Below are 6942 nucleotides of genomic sequence, written 5' to 3'. Positions count from 1 at the left end.
AAAGAAAGAAAGAAAGAAAGAAAGAAAGAAAGAAAGAAAGAAAGAAAAGAACCCAAACATCACACGATTAACCCCCAAAACAAACTATAAACAAGTGGCAGATGAATGAGACAACATTTCATAGAATTGTCCATTATCTGGTATCAAATTTGCAAAGTATAGCATTGTGAAGGTTAAGGCTCTGCTCTTAGGAGAGACATTACAATGCAAATTCAAATCACCAACTCTCATCAAAGGGGAGGTAGACTTTAAAAGCTCCTTGTGAATTTCATCCAAGAATTTAGAGGACACAGCAAAGGACAGGATAAATAATAGATTCTTATTCTTTGGGAAAGAGAAAGAAGGCACAGGGAAATCCCACTAGCAAAGACACTTAAATATCTTGCCCCTTCATCAACACTCGGAGTACATACCGAATTTCAGGAAAAAAAAAATAAACCTTTGCCATTTTTACTGCCAAACTGCCAAACCCATCTCGTGTTGCAGCTGCAGGAATGATAAGGCTCTCAGGGCTTATCGTTGTTGGAAATAAGCAGATAATGGACAAAGTATAATATAGTAACAGAAATTATCTTCAGAAGGAATGAACAGCAAAGGATCTTTAAGGGCTCAGATAAAAAAATCTGAAAACAAAAATAAAATAAATAAATTCAATTAAGTTAAAGGCTAAAACCAAACAAATATATATACACACAGGTATCTACATCTACATCTGTAGGTACAGATATGGATATATAAAGATTAGATAGATAGATATAAGTATATATAAAATTGAGCCAAGATATTAAAAAAATTAAGTAGGAGATTACAACTAAAATGTAAAATGTCTATAATCATTCAGCTTATTAAAAATCTGGTCTATTGAACTAGTTGATGCTGAAGGTCCTTGAAAGAGTAAATGTGAGAGAAGAACTAAGAAAATGGTGAAAAACAATTCTAATGGGGGATTCTTAACTAGTTATCAAGGTTACTTTAAATCTACAATAATTAAAACCAGTGCAGATTAAGCAAGCACATCAAAGAAATAAAAGAGTCCAAATAGAGACCCAAGTATGAGATTTCAGTAAATGAAAAAGGTTCATTTCAGACCAGTCGTAAGAATTGATCAGTTGCCTACATAAATGGTGTCAGAATAATAAGCAGCCCATTTAGAAAAATAAAGTATGATCTCCAAAGAAAAGGATAATCTTTGCTTCACTGATTTGGCCCCAAGAAACTTTTCACTCTGGTTTTATCAATTCAAACAATTTTTAATACCATAATTTTACCAACACTGATGAATTTTCCTTGAGAAACATTCTGGAATTATACTATTTTTATTTTCCCTTGACCAATTGGCTAGATAGGATAACGAAAATATTCCTCTAATCATCATCATTTCCATACCAAAATTATTTTCACTGAGACCAAGTTTTTTTAAGGTAAATCTTATATAGCAAATTGTTCTATCCTTAGAAAATCTTACCAAGTAAAGCTTCTGCCACTCTTAGTTTTCTCCTATGACCATTGTTTTTATCAAGTCAAAATATTTCCCAAGTCAAATACTGCAGATATAAATTTGCCAAAAAGATTTATTTTCCTGGAAGTAACTAGTTAATAACTTATTTTACCATGTGCACTTGTAACTGTCAGCCTTAATCTGTGTTGATTACATATTGGTGGGGTCAAAACATCCTACATCAGATTCCTACCTCACAATTCACACACAAATAAATTCCAGATGGATTAAAAATTGTCCAATAAGCACAAATAACAAAGTATTAGAAAAAACATAGCAGACCATACATATATACATATACATACATATATATGTATATATATATATATATATATATAAAACATTGGAGCAAAAAAAGCCTTTCTATGCATAACCCAAAAATCTGAAGCCATAAAATAAGTTTGACTCCCTTTACCCATCCCAGCTGAGCCAGAACACTAGCATTTTTCAACTGTTCCATGGAGGTTGATATAGGGTTCTAAGAGTCAGGGTCTCTTGCCATGGGAGGGGGTAGGTAAGTAAAGGGCTGATTAATAACAGATGTAGGTACGGACAATGGATATTCAAAGGTCTGTGGAAGATATATGTGGGATTGGAGTTTTTCATTATTTTCAAGTATTTTTATCATTACAAATATAGTACATCATCACAGTTAAAAATTTAAAACAATCCAACAAGTTTAGCATAAAGTAAAAGCATGCATTACCCCTAAATCTACTTACAGGGAGAACTATTGTTGATAATTCGATGAATATCATTCCAGGTCTTTTTTCCAGTCATTCATCTTTTTACTTATTGCCCTTAGATCCTGGACCCGGAAACTGGAAGTCTAGTTGGGTTGTGTGTGTGTGTGTGTGTGTGTATGTATACATATGTATCTATGTATATGTATATATACCTATGTATGTATATGTATACCTTTATGCACACACAACTCACTCTCAGACATCATCTCTCATACATATTTTTTAAATGAAGTCATAACTTACAAGAGTTGGTTTATCTAGTTTCATGGATTTACATACCATCTGTACATATCTGGATGCACTTCAAGAAGAGATGGAAGAAAGGAAGGAATTGAGACACACTCACCAGTAAGTAGAGATCACTACTACACTGGTACTTTTACGACCTTTTTTTTTTTTTTACCCTTTTTTCTCTTTGAAGATTTTATTTATTTATTTGAGACAGAGAGAATGAGAGAGAGAGCACGAGAGGGAGGAGGGTCAGAGGGAGAAGCAGACTCCCTGCCGAGCAGGGAGCCCGATGCGGGACTCGATCCCGGGACTCCAGGATCATGACCTGAGCCGAAGGCAGTCGCTTAACCGACTGAGCCACCCAGGCGCCCCTACCCTTTTTTCTCTTTGATATAAAAGAAATACATGTTCCCCTTGGGAAACACAGAAAAGTACAAAGAAACAAACAGTCACCATAACTTATCACGTAGAGCCAACCACTGTAACTTTTGGCCAAGAAAGATTCTATGTTCAATAGACCCAGAATGGTTGTGGCCAACAATCTCATGGAAGCCAGAGTTCAAAAAGAAAGTCCCAGCACCGTAAGACAGAGTGGAGTAGATAGGAAGTTAGAGACCACACACCAGTACCCCTGACAAACAGGATGAGGAGGAAACAAAAACGTGGTCAATGACTTTTTTTTTTTTTTTAAACACACTGTTTGACTTGACAGAGGCAGAGCTCCCAGCAGAAACACAGACACCAGCTATGGGATGGGCAGATCCAGCTCTGTTGGCTCAGATAAGCTTCCAGCCTTGACTTGTGACCGACTCTGGACTGGCAGAGGGCGTCTGGAAAGGGAAAATGCCAGGGGACGAAGCATCATCATCAGACACCACCACCCCTGCCCCCACCCAAAGTCTCCCCTCGGGATTTCCACTCAAGCTGAACAGACACCCCTGGGACATTTTGACCCGGAAGTGTTTGTTCAAATGCCAACGTAGGAGTTGACTGTGGGGAGACAAAGCCCAGAAAGGAAACTTCAGCAAGAACTTCAAAAGCTGGTTCTATTTTAAGCTCAGAAGGAAGTTCTGTGGAAGGAAAGTGTCTCCCACGGTGGCACGAACAACTTTTCCAGGTAAAGGTGATGGAAACACTGGGATTGTGGAGAACTTCCCACCCAGCGGAACTTCTCAAACTTCAAAAGCCAGGAATGGTCAGACAGGGGCATTCAGCACCTACTCTGTGTTCTGCAACAAGTTTAAGGCAGGGGGTTGGACTTTCGCGCAGGCGCCAGAGAGCAAGCATTTTAGGCTTTGCAGGCTGTCCCCGAGGCTCTGAGGCAGGGACTCAGCGGCCCAGCGGTCCTGCCGACCCGGCCGAGACAACGCATGCGCGACGCGAGGGGCAGCGTGCCGGGAAAACCTGACTTTCGGGCGTTCACGTCTGAATGTCATAGCACTATCGTGTGACACAAAATATTCTTCTTTCGATTTTTTCCCCCCAATCATTTAAAAACACGAAACTCTTGTCAGTCTTGAAACACACGGCAGCCTGGATCTGGGCCAGGGGCTGGCCTTTGGTCCAAAAGCCCTTACGGCCCTAAGCTCACATTCTTTTTTTTTTTTTTTTTTTAAGATTTATTTATTTATTTGAGAGCGAGAACGAGAGAGAGAGTACATGAGAGGGGGGAGGGTCAGAGGGAGAAGCAGACCCCCCGCTGAACAGGGAGCCCGATGCGGGACTCGATCCCGGGACTCCAGGATCATGACCTGAGCCGAAGGCAGTTGCTTAACCAACTGAGCCACCCAGGCGCCCCATGAGGCGACTCATTTTTAAAGGGGTTCTTTGTGGAACCATGTAGTTAGACCTTAATTTAACCAATTGTTTATTGCTGATTTATTTATTTATTTATTTATTTATTTTTAAGATTTTATTTATTTATTTGCGAGAGAGAGAATGAGAGAGAGAGAGCACGAGAGGGAGGAGAGTCAAGAGGGAGAAGCAGACTCCTTGCCGAGCAGGGAGCCCGATGCGGGACTCGATCCCGGGACTCCAGGATCATGACCTGAGCCGAAGGCAGTCGCTTAACCAACTGAGCCACCCAGGCGCCCCCTAAGCTCACATTCTAACTAACCACAGAGATAAGAGCGAACTAGAGAATCGGAGGAGAGTGTCTGCTTAGAATGGGGGGAGTCCAGGTGCTGGAAGAACCTTCGGGGGCCAGCAAGTCAGTTGGGATTGGGGTGGGGCTGTGGGGCGGAAGGGGACGGGGGCACAGGGGCCTTCCCACAGGGGCCGGTACCCAGGCGGTGCCTCCATGGAGTGGGCTGTAGCATCGAGGGACAGAAGGGTGAGAAAACCCCTCCCCAATTATGCGCGCTCTACTTTCCCTTGAATCAGGCCAGTGAGAGGATTTGCAGCGGCAAAGTCAAATGTAACTCATAAGACTTTCTTTTGTTTTCCCCTTGCATACAGATGAGGGCCAGGTCCTCCGTGGGCACGAGGGAAAACTAACAACTCTCAGATCACCTGCGCTCGGGTAGCCGGTCTTTGTTTACCTGTGTGTGAGAGGCTCTTCTACAAATTCCAGCAGCCAGTTCAAAATAAGCCTGAGCTTGGCCTTGATGGATTTATTGCTCATTTGCTGCAGGCACAGACCGCTTGTACTGAAGGGGGAAAAATACCAGTCTCTCCTCAGCTGCTTGCCCCAGAGTCCCGGGCCTGCCTGGCAACGAGCCTCTTTGCTCCTTCTCCAGCTCCGGGCCTGACACCACCTTGCCATTGAATAGTCTCGGGAAGAGTTCAGCGCAGGGTTTGCACTTTCCCAGCCATTAGCCAGCTGCCAACGCATTTCATTATCGTAGGAGGGTTTTGTACATCAAAGTGAGCCCCAGACAGTGTGATCAAGTGGAAGAGTTCCTAGTCAACATTCTAACTTGCAGCATTTTGTTTTCATGGCTATAAATGCCATCTGGTACCCAGGAACAGCAAAGGCCAGGGATGGAAAAACCCTGCCTCCCTGTTTTGCTTATTGATGTAACAGTTAATCCTGATAAAGACCAAGGCCTCAGAACGACTGCCCTGTTGTTATCTTGCATATCTATTGTCTGACACAGGCCAAGCTGCCAGGGACCTGCAGAAGTGAGGTTGCACAGAAGATGGCCTGGGGTGGGGGTGGGGGGGTTGGATATCCAGGAGGGAGGAGAGAGAAGGGGAATGCGTTTATCTTTTTGTTTGTGTAATTGCTTAACAAATACACACACACACACACACACACACAAGGGCTGGGATTTAGAGGCTTCTCCTTTTCCAGCTTCAAGACTTTCTAGGGAAACATCAAAGAGCTGGCTTTGAAACCCCCTAACAGCTTAATATCTTCTCCTGCACCAACTTGCTTTCAATGATTTAGGAAAATCTCTCTGGCTTGGGTTTTAGATCATAAACCACCAACTCTCCCCCCAAATCAGAGACTGATTTCTGGTAACAGATCTCTCACTGAGTCCTTCATTGCTCTCTTACAATGACAGAGGAAAAAACTCTCTGAAATGATAGCTAAGAGAGGATCTTCACAAACTCATCTGTGGTACACTTCCCACTTTTCTGGGTAGTTGATTTTCAATTGACAAACTAGGAAAGCAAATACTGTGAGCATCTCATTGTTTTTACTTTGACATCCATCTCCAAAACATAGGACAAAACACAAAATGGACAATCTCCGTCTCTGCTGAAATGAGGGCAAATGATCGGGCTTATGGTAATTTTTTTTCCCACAGTCTCAGATGTAGTTGCCTCCATGCACTGCAACTGTTTACAAACTCTTCAATGATTTTCCCACTCATTACACAAACTCCTCCCTCTTCCTATCTTCCTGCCAATCTCCCTCTCCACCCCCCTTCCCTCTCTGCAGGAGGGAGAGCCTGAAATTGTGAGCAGGACACTTCTCTGGTTTATGTTCATGTCAGGGGATGATTTTGCAATTGCCACATAAGCAATTATGTAAGCTTTTCAAAAGCATGGAAAATTTCTAGAGGAAATATGGGCTGTACACAGTTGCAAGGCTCTAGATGATTTTAAAAATAAGTAGATAGATGTTACCCAAAGACCAACGTATGGTTCAAAATCTTCTCAGAAAATCCAGCCTGATTTCTCTTCTTCCACTGTTTTTCTCCTCACTGTCGTAAGCTGTAGTAGAATTATAACACACGTAAGGGTCTGAGTTGCTATTTTAGGCTGGCATTGAAATCAAGGTCAGAGAAATGAAGACCCTAGCAGCCAGCACTACAAACGAAGTTCTCCGACCTCAGATATCCTCAATACTATGACTCTTTTACTCACTCCTTTTCTCCCCATACGAATCAGTGGAAAAGAGACAAAACGAACCAGAAGGGAGTATAATTGAAATTTTTGGCAAAGTGAGATAAAAGAGTACATGGTAGCCTGGTTTCCCAAAGCTGGTGGTCAGATGTCAAAACTTGAATTTTTCAT

At 42.1% G+C, this 6942-nt stretch overlaps 1 long non-coding RNA gene across 1 annotated transcript; it reads left to right on the top strand.

Annotated features, from left to right (window-relative positions):
• The first annotated feature begins 3335 nt into the window (after positions 1 to 3335).
• LOC117998898 lies at positions 3336 to 5534 on the top strand. The gene is made up of 2 exons (XR_004676125.1): positions 3336 to 3592; positions 4933 to 5534. It is a non-coding gene; the product is annotated as an uncharacterized LOC117998898 (long non-coding RNA).
• Positions 5535 to 6942: the final 1408 nt, after the last annotated feature.

Source organism: Mirounga leonina, unplaced genomic scaffold (assembly GCF_011800145.1).
Source record: "Mirounga leonina isolate KUSES-001 unplaced genomic scaffold, KU_Mleo_1.0 Mir_418, whole genome shotgun sequence".
In the NCBI taxonomy this organism is placed as follows: Eukaryota; Metazoa; Chordata; class Mammalia; order Carnivora; family Phocidae; genus Mirounga; species Mirounga leonina.
The sequence above is the reverse complement of the archived record's forward strand: the minus strand, read 5'-3'. Positions and strand labels throughout refer to the sequence as shown.